Source organism: Colobus angolensis, unplaced genomic scaffold (genome assembly GCF_000951035.1).
Source record: "Colobus angolensis palliatus isolate OR3802 unplaced genomic scaffold, Cang.pa_1.0 Scaffold362, whole genome shotgun sequence".
NCBI lineage: Eukaryota > Metazoa > Chordata > Mammalia > Primates > Cercopithecidae > Colobus > Colobus angolensis.
Window position 1 is genome coordinate 300083 of NW_012116955.1, and position 12748 is coordinate 312830.

At 35.4% G+C, this 12748-nt stretch overlaps 1 protein-coding gene across 3 annotated transcripts in view; it reads right to left on the minus strand.

The window, feature by feature from the left end:
• Positions 1 to 12748, minus strand: part of ME1 (malic enzyme 1, NADP(+)-dependent, cytosolic) — a 235038-nt gene that overhangs the window by 157178 nt on the left and 65112 nt on the right. The window lies entirely within an intron of this gene.

The following is a 12748-nucleotide window of genomic DNA, read 5'->3' on the forward strand; positions in this document are numbered from 1 at the left end:
AAGGAAGGAAGGAAAGAAAGAAGGAAGGAAGGAAGGAAGGAAGGAAGGAAGGAAGGAAGGCAGGAAGGGAGGGAGGGAGGGAGGGAGGGAGGGAATGAAATCCAATCCACAGAAAACAACACTTTTTTTATAACAACTTGAGAGGAAGGAATATATTCTTTCTCAGTTCAAAACTTGACAGTCAACTATATCAAAGTTCTATATATTTTCAATAAAATTAACTTTGGTATAGTAAGATTTAAACTGATTACAGAGAATTTTTTTTCTGAGCCTTACTTGACTTTTATTTTCACAAGTTGAATCAATACACATAATTCATTGACAATGCAGTCATAAATGAGGGTATGTGAAATCTGTCTTCCAATTGCATTTTAAAAGAACATATTTTCAGAGTAAAGTCTATTTGTCCCAGGAAGCATTAGACTATTTGAAAGACGGAAATGGAAAAGTGAGCGATCGTACTTAGAACTGAGGTTTGGGCTTCATTTCTGTCACAGAGAATTTTTAAAGGGTCATAAAAGAACAGTAAAGATGATTCAATGTTTTAGGAAAGGTTTTAAATCCTTTAGGAAAGGTTTTAAAAGGATGCAGCAGAGAAGATATGAAGAGAGAAAGATAATAGTTCTTAAATATTTATAGGATTATTGCAATGAGTTTAAGAATCTATATCTCAATCAAAAATAAAAACTTAGGTAAAATACAAGTGATTCAGGCTAAAATTTGTAAAGGCTGTTACATATTAAAATGGATAAAGTTAGGAAGATATGTTCATACTTCTCTGTGACATTGGAAGTTAAAGAAATGAAGCAGCTGACAAATCCCTGTCTTTCTCAGTCTGTACTATAATTATTTCAAGATATTATATGGTGACAGGAAAAGGCATAATAAACTCTACAACTTAACTTTGCAGGAAAAACAGTCAACTTTGCTTACACTGTATTCAATGCCGTATGTGATAACTTGCTTGCTTTTTCTAAACTCCCTTTCAGTAAAGAGGGTGGCAAAGACACCGTAATATTTAATGGGACAGATGACAATTGTTTGAATATGACATTATAGAGAGGAAAATAATTTGAAAAGAGGATTGAAAAACATAAAAATATCCATAGAATGATAAACTCCTATGCATAAAAAACAACTGCATAAGTACCAAAGGCTTGCCAAGTATCCATCTTACTCATCCTGTTTGAGTTAGTGAATTCTATCAAATAGAATAATTACTTAGTCTCACATCTAGACTGGTATCTCAGGTTCCTTTCCAAACATTACAAATAACAGCAATGAAGTAAAGGGAAAAAGCACTTCTCACTGTTAAATGAAAATATATACATCCTATCCAGCATTTATTGGCAATCCAAAGAAAAAATATTTCCATTACTTAATGTCTAGGGAATGACAGTTATATCTAGGGCCAATATAAACTGACTATGCAATGGGATCCAAGAGTGGAAATAGGAGAGACACTCCACGATGGAAGTGCACCAGAGTAACGCCATGCTTTTATGTAAGAAGTCAAAGGCATAAAGCACAAAAAACAGCAACGAAGAAAAAGTAGATACAGTAGAATTCAATTACTTCTAAACATATAACACTTTACTTAGACCATTAAGATTTGCCCCAATGTTTACATGAAATTTACCTATGCTGGCTCAAGATCTCATGTCCCAAATCTTTAGGTAATCTCTATCATTAATACAACTTTCATTAATCATATTTTCATTGCTATAAACTTTCTAATAATTTCATTAATAATTTATTCTAATAATTTTATTGTTTCTCTGATAAACAGCATTCTTGAAAAGCAAGAGCTTCTTAGTTGTTTTATTTTCAAGTTCCTTTCAAACTGCTACTAAAGCAAATCCTACAGCCTTGACTCAGCCTTTATCCAGAAGTCTTTCCTTTTGCTGATCTTTACATTGGAAGTCTACATTCTTGCAGATTGGTGTATCTAAACCCAAAACTAACTGATCAAACCATTCAACCAACCAGTCTCATTTCCTTTTCTAATGTTTTAGAAAACTGACAGAGACTCACATGCATATGCTGAAAACTGTAGGAATAGGCCTATATAAACCTTAAACAGAAAAACGGCTGTTTGTTCACAGGCCTTATTGCCAGGTTTTTTCTTTTCACAGAAAAGAACATTTATCAATAGAAAAATACAAGCCATATGGACAGACTTGGTAAACTGCCAAATATAGTTCAAGCAAATTCTTCTGATATGAGGCCATTTTTCCAAATAATTTTCCAGGGGAGGTTGCTACTGCTGAGTACTGAGAAAATGATCCCTCCAATTCTATTCTTTATAAACCAAACAATGCCCATTTTCCCTCAGATCTAGATAATCTTTGCACAAATTCAAATTTATACTATTACTGAAAATCTGTCACTAATTTCCTTCAAGTCTAGCATGAGTGATAAATATGTTTTCAAAAGGTATAGCTGTACTATTATCATATTAATAAGACTTGGTTCACAATAGAGTTCGCAGGGTACTTCCTTTGGGGAGTTGTGCCTGAATTCCAGTTCTCTCTGGTTTAGGGACCCCTCCTGTATGATTCCATAGCACCCTATATTCTCCTATCATGGTGTTTATCACACAGTATTATAATCACTTGTTTGTCTCCTCTGTTAGACCATATGCTTCATGCAACAAACCATTATGTCTATTGTATTCATTATTTTACTCCAATGACCTAACACAGTGTCTAGTAAATAGTAGCAGAGGCATATTAAAGATGATCACAAATCCTTTGACACTTCTCCCATAGAGAAGTGGGTTCGATGTCTTCTCCTTGATTTCAGATGGCCTCTGTAACTACTTTGACCGATAAAATATGACAGGAGTAATACTGTGCCAGTTTCCAGCCAATTCTTAAGAACTATCAGCTCCCACTTCCTCTCTCTTCAAAAATTTGCTCTTGAAATCCAAAGACTGACTGGGGTATGGTTTGAGAGACTTTCCTAGGGCAACAAAAGCATCAACAGTTTTAATGTAATCAATTTCTAGATATTTACCTTTCATATCTCTCTTTCCTAAATTTGATCTGCCAAGACCTAGTGTGGTTCTTCAAGATTGATCCACTCATGTAGATTCTCCATTCCCTAGCTGCTTTAATACTGAACTTTCTTCTATCTTACAAAAGAAAGACACCAAATTATCTATCTCAAGTTACTATCAGCATTGTCTCGAGGTGTAAAAACCTTTGGGATTTTACTGGATTTGGTGAAGTAACTTACATGACCAGGTAAGGCCTGCTAATGTGTGCTTTATCTGGTTTTTCACATATTCCTGTTACAGGTAACCTCTGACACTAGAATGAGGGTATTTTAATTCTGAATTCAGACAATGCAGAGTAGAGGAGTGGGAGATGGCTTCACTGTTGAGGGAGACACTCATGAAAGTAAGGCAAAGAATCATATGTTGAAAATGGCTTTTTCCCTCACATATTTGACAAAAAGCATACGTTTCCTGCTATTCACAATGGTTACGATATGTCCACTGGAAAGAAAGAAATATTCAAACAGCTGAAATAAATAAATGTTTAGTGATACTGATTATTTTGACATAAATAGAATATATTCCAAAACTATTAAATATTCCTAGATATACTGGCTAAAATCTGCAGATAAAAATTTCATGTTCTTTTCATTCAAATAAAACATCCATCATTCAATTAGATATTATATAACACTTTGTCAAATTGAAGCATTTATTCCTGTTAAATAACCCTCATATTAATTTTTCAAATGTTTTATATTTCCTGTATCTTTGTGCAAAGGTCAAATTATTGACTGAGCACCAAACCAAGCATTTTTAGCAACATGTATTCTTTTTTATTTCCTTCTGACAGAGTCTCACTCCGTCGCCCAGGCTGGAGGGCAGTGGTGCGATCTCAGCTCGCTGCAACCTCTACCTTCCAGGTTTAAGCGATTCTCCTGCCTCAGCCTCCCCAGTAGCTGGGACTACAGGTTGGCAACAACAAGACCAGCTAATTTTGTATTTTTAGTAGAGATGGAGTTTCACCTGTTGGCCAGGCTGGTCTCAAACTCCGCCTGCCTCGGCCTCCAAAAGTGCTGGGATTACAAGCGTGAGCCACTGCACCCAGCCAGCAATGTGTATTTTTATCTTTCATTAAATATGTAGAAAGTTTGATCATTATATTTAACAAAATTAATATGTTAAATTTATTTTTATTTAAATTTTATTTTACTTTAGGATCCGGGATACATGTGTACAGAACATGTAAGTTTGTTACACAGGTAAATGTGTGCCATGGTGGCTTGCTGCACCTATCAACCTGTCATCTAGGTATTAAGCCCCGCATGCACTAGCTATTTGTACTGATCTCCTTCCCCTCATGCCCCTGACAGGCCCTGGTGTGTGTTGTTTCCCTCCCTATGTCCATGTGTTCTCATTGTTCAACTCCTACTTACAAGTGAGAACATGCGGTGTTTGGTTTTCTGTTCCTGTGTTAGTTTGCTGAGGATGATGGCTTCCAGCTTCATCCATGTCCCTGCAAAGACCATGATCTCATTCCTTTTTATGGCTGTATAGTATTCCGTGGTGTAATATGTACCACATTTTCTTTATCCAGTCTATCACTGATGACCATTTGAGTTAGTCCCATGTCTTTGCTATTGTGAATAGAGCTGCAATAAACATATGTGTGCATGTATCTTTATAACAGAATGATTTATATTCCTTTAGGTATATACCCAGTAAAGGGATTGCTGGGTCAAATGATACTTCTGGTTCTAGGTCTTGAAGGAATCGCCACACTGTCTTCCATAATGGTTGAATTAATTTACATTCCCACCAACAATGTAAAAGCATTCCTATTTCTCCACAGCCTCACCAGCATCTCTTGTTTCTTGACTTTTTAATAATCACCATTCTGACAGGTGTGAGATGGTTTCTCATTGTGGTTTTGATTTGCATTTCTCTACCAATCAGTGATGCTGAGCTTTTTCATATGTTTGTTGGCCACATAAATGTCTTCCTTTGAGAAGTGTCTGTTCACGTCCTTTGCTCAGTTTTTGATGGGATTGCTTGTTTTTTTCTTATAAATTTATGTTTCTTGTAAACTCTGGATATTAGACTTTTGTCAGATGGGTAGGTTGCAAAAATTTTCTTCCATTCTGGAGGTTGCCTGTTCGTTCTGATGACAGTTTCTTTTGCTGTGCAGAAGCTCTTTAGTTTAAGCAGATCCCACTTGTCAATTTTAGCAATGTTGCAATTGTTTTTGGCAATTTCATCATAAAATCTTTGCACATGCCTATGTCCTGAATGGTATTACCTAGATTTTCTTCTAGAGTTTTTATGGTTTTGGGTTTTACATTTAAGTATTTCAGCCATCTTGAGATAATTTTTGTGTAAGGTGTAGAGAAGGGGTCCAGTTTCAGTCTTCTGCATATGGGTACCCAGTTTTCCCAAAACCATTTATTAAATAGGAATTCCTTTCCCCATTGCTTGTTTTTGTCAGGTTTGTCAAAGATAGTTAGAGATGTGTGGTCTTATTTCTGAGGTCTCTATTCTGTTCCATTGGTCTACGTGTCTGTTTTGGTACAAGTACCATGCTGTTTTTGTTACTGTAGCCTTGTAGTATAGTTTGAAGTCAGGTAGCATGATGCCTCCAGGTTCATTCTTTCTGCTTAGGATTGTCTTGGCTATATGGGGTCTTCTTTGATTCCATATGAAATTTAAAGTAGCTTTTTCTAATTCTGTGAAGGAGGTCAATGGTAGTTTGATGGGAATAGCACTGACTCTATAAATTACTTCAGGCAGTGTGGCCATTTTCATAATATTGATTCTTCCTATCCATGAGAATGGAATGTTTATCCATTTGTTTGTGTCCTATCTTATTTCCTTGAGCGATGGTTTGTAGTTCCCCTTAAAGAGGTCCTTCGCATCCCTTGTTAGCTGTATTCCTAAGTATTTTATTCTCTTTGTAGCGATTGTGAATGGGAGTTCATTCATGTTTGGCTCTTTGCTTGTCTATTTTTGGTGTATGGGAATGCTTGTGATTTTTGCATGTTGATTTGGTATCCTGAGACTTTGCTGCTGTTGCTTATCAGCTTAAGGAGCTTTTGGACTGAGACCTTGGGGTTTTCTAGATATAGGATCATGTCATCTGCAAACAGAGACAGTTTTGAATTCCTCTCTTCTTATTTGAACACCTTTTATGTTTTTCTCTTACCTGATTGCCCTGGCCAGAACTTCCAATACTATGTTGAATAGGAATGGTCAGAGAGGGCATCCTTGTCTCGTGCCAGTTTTCAAAGGGAATGCTTCCAGATTTTGTGCATTTAGTATTATATTGGCTGTGGGTTTGTCATAAATGGTTGTTATTATTTTGAGATATGTTCCATCAACACCTAGTTTGTTGAGAGTTTTTAAAATGAAGGGATGTTGCATTTTATCAAGGCCTTTTCTGCATCTATTAAAATAATCATGTGGTTTCTGTCATTGTTTCTGTTTATGTGATGGATTACATCAATTGAATTGTGTATGTTATTTCTAAATGCCCAACACCAGAACTTAATATATGCATACATACATACTTCCAAGTAATATAATACTTGGAAATGTTTCATACTTTCTAGTTCATAAATAACTTGTAGTTTCTGCTATATATTACAGTGCTTTATTACAAATTAACAAATGAGGAACAATTATCTTGTTTTATATTTTATTTTTAAATAGATAAATCAATTTAATTATATCTGCATCATTTTAATCTTGACATTATGATTTTTATTAATCATATAAATGTGTTCTATAAATTATTTCTCAGTGGTGTTTATAATATTTAAAAAAAGGGCCGGGGCTGAGCACTATAGCTCATGCCTGTAATCCCAACACTTTGGGAGCCTGAGGCAGGTGAATCGCCTGAGGTCAGGAGTTCAAGACCAGCCTGGGAAACATGGTGAAACCCCATCTCTACTAAAAATACAAAATTAGCCGGCTGTGGTGGCGCATGCCTGTGATTCTAGCTACTTGGGAGGCTGAGACAGGAGAATCACTTGAACCTGGGAGGCAGAGGTTGTGGTGAGCTGAGACTGTGCCATTGCACTCCAGCTGGGGCAACAAGAGCGAAACTCTGCCAAAAAAAAAAAAAAAAAGAGGCCGGGTGCAGTAGCTCACACCTGTAATGCCAGCACTTTGGGAGGCCAAGGCAGGCAGATCCCCCAAGGCCAGGAATCCAAGACCAACCTGGCCAACGTGGCAAAACTCCATCTCTATCAAAAATAAAAAAAATTAAAGAAATAAAAAAATTTTAAAAAAAGCTGGGTGTGGTGGCAGGGGCCTATAATTCCAGCTTCTTGGAATGCTGAGGCATGAGAATCACTTGAACTCAGGAGGCAGAGACTGCAGTGCACTAAGAATGAGCCACTGAACTCCAGCCCGGGCGACAGAACCAGACCCTATCTTACCAAAAGAAAAAAAAAAAAAAAAAAAAAAATCAAAAAAGAAACATTAACACATTTTGATTGAAAAATGAAGTCAGAATGTTTCTGGCAGAAAGTAAGTCTAATTCACCTGTAAGATTTGATGAAGAGGACTGTTTGGGCCAATGAGGTTACATGGCAAGTCTTTTCCACTACATCAATGAACTAAATCTATAACTTCAAGTTTATGACAAAAGTGCAAGATACACACGTTTTATATTGAAAAAGTTTATACTGTGGAAATGTATCAAAACTAACATTTTAATTTTCCCAACCCTTTATGAATATCTCAGATTAAATGACTTTAATGTCTTTAAGTGAAAAAATAACAGATATTGGACCATTTAAAAAATCTTGGTGAAGACTTTTGGAGATAGTTTTCAGAAATTGAAAAAGTGATGATTATGATGATGGGGTAACAAATCCTTTTGCAATTGAAGTGGCTTCTAATTCTTTGCTTTCAACAATTTTGAAAGAGAATATAATCTAGTTGTCAATTGGTACATCAATTCAAAATAAGTTTCCATAATATCTCTCTATGTGTTTTTTGGCATATGACTTGGAAAAAGTTCTAAGAATTAAATGGCATTGCTAAACAAAACTCTTTGACATTTAGTAATAAGAAAGAAAAAAATAACTTTCTATCTAAAACGTCTTTTCAGAAAGAGGAATGATAATCATCTGGCATTGATGAAATTACCAGTCACTCTCAAACGTGCAATTGCACATTTGAGAGCATAGTTTTTGGAAATTTAACCCAATATTTGACAGCATACTGGCAATCAAAATAATTTAACCTTTTAAACTCCCAAATATATAATATAATAACTTAATTTAAAAGGGAGAGGTACTAGGTTGGTAAATAATTATTTGAAAAAAATGTATGAAGCCTTTGGGATCTCAGCCTTCAGATTCCCTCAAGATCTTGCTAATTAACTATGTTCATAGCTGGGAAGGCAAAAGGATTGGTGTTTAGAAAGCATTTTTTTAAAAATAAAGACTCCAATTATGGTTTTAGTTTCTGATCTTTTTTTTCCATTTAAACTAAAATAAAATAAATTTCTCGTGGTTTCAAATAAATTTAAAAAGGTTTGAGGCAATAATTAATAAAGTCACAGATTCAGTAAAATCATGAAATTATTCAAACTATAGAAAAATGAGAGGAACCACAGAGATCCAGAAGACAGGCAAGATTTACTCTGTTTTCTCTGATCTGCAGTAAGGTGCCCCATACCCGGGAGGAGGAAGAAAGTGTGACACTCTGCTAAAGTGGGGCAGATTTTTCTTTTTTTTTTTTGAAAGGACACGAGCCCTCCACTGAGCCTGGAAGGAACTCAACGGCTAACAGCTATCTAAAATGTGGGTTTCCAAGACTCATTCATTAAAAATAATTAATAGAATGGGGGTGGGGAAAAGACAGGAAAAAGATGGTCTAAAGAAAACTACTATAATTGAGCATAAAATACTAGATAGGCAAAGTTCAATAGGAAAAATTGAATTAGTTCTCAATTCTAGCAAGAGGGAAAGAAGAAAAAAGGCATTTCTTTGATTTTGAGAGGAATTTATCAAATGGCTCTTTATATAAAGCACATTGAACAATGTAGTAGACATTGTTTCTAACCACTGTTTCAATGAAAGATATAAAAGAATTTTCTCTATTTGGTATTTTTTTTCTCATATAGACCCTGACAAAAACTAGATACAATGAAAGTTACAAATGCTTGTAAATCAGGTTGAATGAGTCAGAAATAATCTTTGCCAAAGACAGTTTGCTATATTGTTAAAGTATCAAACTAGAAGGTATATTCTCTATTCAGATATTTATATTTGTCCATTGACTGGAGAAGACAGCAGAGGGAAGGTTTTCTCTTTCTTCTTCTTTTTTTTTTTCAATTCAATGTGGCAGTTAGCAGATAGTTGAACAACAGAAATCCTTCATATAACTCTCCAACTGACTGAACTGGCTTAATACATAAACGAGACTTTCAGCAACTTGTTCATCTGTTTTCCAACCACAAGGAGTTCTTCCCACCATAGTCATTGGTGGTTTTCTCTGGGTACAAACTAAAGAAGACTGCACTCTGGGATTGCTTGAGGTTTTTGTTTTGTTTTGTTTTTAGCATGTACCTCATTTCCAAATAAAAGCAAGAAGAAAACACTTCAATATATTCTTTGGTATTGCTCATAATAGTGACTTACTTATTATATAAGCACTCTAATTACTTCCTTATTTTTGACACTAAAAAATGAATTTCATTGGTGTAACTTTTCACATTTTAAAATAAACTCTGTGTTCTATTTTGTTACATGAGAAATAATGAAACATAATAAAGAAACCATATTACCATGTCTAAGACTTTTACAGTCACATGTTAGGAATGTCTTATAACTGCAAGATAAGTCATAAACTAAATTTGGTAAAGAAATAATCTTTGCAAAAAGAAGTCCATAACATCAGTATCTTATTTATCTTACTAGAAAAATTAGTGAGCTCATCTGCTCATGTGAAAAAGAAAGAACTCCCCAATATAAAGTAGATTGTTTTCTGGGTGAGGACTTTCCTGAGAAACTTTACATAGTCTAAATTACTGCTTAGATTTAACACTTTCCACCTGTCTTCAGAAATACTTGTATTTCCTTTAAGGTACTAAATAAGATATACTAGTCATGAGGCAGAATAACCTAATAGCTTCCTTTGCATTCTATGAATACTTGTAAACACTGTTTTCAGTAATTTTTATATCAATCTTGATTTGTTAGTGTCTTAGAAACATCTTCATTAATGATATTTATAATACATAATTTACATTTGCTTGGTTTTTTGAAATCCAGTCCTTAAAACTGTAATTTTAGTTGATGAGTCAGATGACATCCATCCTTTTCCATTATTATATATTACTAAATACATGTTATAACATTACAACCAATTACGTTCCCATGATAATTTCTGTAATCACGTGTCAAACTAAGTTTCAATACTTAGAAAAAGGAACTTCTTTGTAAGAAATAATTTGATATTTGAGAACTTTAGGTACATTTGAATGTTTGATAAATCAGTTTTTAAGTTCTATATACCTCTTGTCAAAAGAAAGGTTTAAGAGGGAACATTTTACTTAAAGTAACAATACTGATTTTACAGAAGAGGAAACTAAAGTTCAGATGAGACATTTAGTAGGAAGAAATGGAGGGATTCAAACCAACCCTCTTCAGGTCCAAAGCACATACAAGGCTGGCAATGTTTGTCATGCTTTATTGCCCACTTACTCACTTAACAAAAATTGCTAATTCTACTAAGTTCAGGGGTAGAGCTGAAAGATACAGAGTTGCTACCCTCAAGAAAAAAAAAAAAAAATCAGTAGATAGAAAAGAAAGTCAGTTACTACACCATCAATATGATTTAGATTGTGAAAATGCCCAGGGGATTTCAAGGGCATTCAACTTGCGGTAGGGACCTGAGTGGGAGAAATAAGAAAGAGATGACAGAGAAGCAGGCAAAGGAGTCAGATTACAAAAAATCCTTGAATATCATGCTAAAGAGTTTGAATTCTAACATGGGGGAAATGGGGAGCCATTCAGTTATTTTAGTCAGGAGAATGACACAATTAGATACATCTTTTTGAAAATCCACTCTCTTTTGACAGTTTTCAAGGGTAAATTTGCAGTAGTAGTCCAGGAAAGAAACAAGAAGAACCTAGCTAAAAAAAGTGGCAACGAGGATTGAAAGGACAAAAGAGACTCAACAGATAATTAAGGGGTACAATTTCTAATGCTCAAAAAGGGAAAGGAAGGGGAAAAATCCTGAATATCTCTGAGGTGTTTGGTTTAGATAACTGAATGAATGATGTTGCACCTTACAACGTCAGAAAACCTGGGAGCCTGGGATGTTAGGCTGAGGAGTGGGTCGGTGGAAGTAGTTGTTTCCCACACAAGACAAGCTACTTAATAGTTGAAAATATGAGTAATAATCTTAGGAAAAGAAATCTAGGCTACAGATATTAACTTGGAAATTTCTTCAGTTACATGTGACTAAGAATATACAGAATAAAAAAAAATAGAACCCAGAATAAAACCTTAGCAACTACCAACATTTTAGTGGGTGGAATGGATCACTGCAGTTAGTTGAACAGATTAAGAAGGAAATAATTGAAGAGAGGAAATGTATTAGATTTAGTTCATGGAAATAAAATGTTGAACCAATGAATTCATGGGGGACATGGAGAGAAATATCTGAGATAAGGAGGATAAGGCTGCAGAGTGTTTAGATTCTTGTAACTACAGGAGTGAGATGAGCCAAAAACACAGCTGGAAGGAAACACTGAGGAGCAGAAGGGCCAGCTAAAATTGAACTGTGCAGGCAGAATTATAGCACTCCACCCCCAGACGAATAATATTTTAATTAAAAAATAAGTGCACAGAAATGAAATGAATAATACTGGCTGCATAGAACATGATCTAATTGACTCTTCTGGGAGGGTAAGAAAGGATTGGTTCAGGATGAATTTGTGCAGTGAGCAAAGGACAAGATAGTGAGGGGATTGACTTGGGCTATAAATAAAATGAACTATATTAAGCCTGCAAGCTTGAGAAATTTTTTTTTGAGATGGAGTCTCGCTCTATTGTTGCCCAGGCTGGAGTGCAGTGGCAAAATCTCGGCTCACTGCAAGCTTGAGAAATTCTTATGTACAGGAGACCTTCTTATCTCCAGCTGATGTATTCAGAGTCTGTGTATATACCTAGGTGCTGTGTATCCATATGATATCGCTATCACTTCACCTACCTATAGCCATCAATACAGGACTACAAGACTGTGGAATTATTCCCAAGTGAACTGGTTGCGGCTACTGGCAACTCTATTAGCTTACAGCTTTTCTTGATTTCCTTGCTCCATATCCTAAGAGGATCAAATGCATTCAAAGCAATTAGGACTGGAAAGGGATCCAATACTGCAAGTCGTCTTAGTGTTCTTTCCATTCCATTCTAGCTCTCATTTCTAATATTGTATCCACATGGTAGCCAGAGTAATCTTTTAAAACTTTAGTTAGATGCTGTCATTCCTCTATTTCAAATATTCAATGGCTTTTTAAATGGATTAAGCACTATAATGAAACTCTATTATGACACCACACACCCTGCATGAGACTGCTGTCTACCTCAAACTTCATCTCATGCCACCTCCCCACTCCCAGATCTTCTGAACATGCTATTCCCTCAGGCTCAAAGGTTCTTCCTTTCCTTTCCCTCCCTCCCTCCCTCCCTCCCTTCCTTTCTCTCTCTTTCTTTTCTCTTTCTTTCTTTT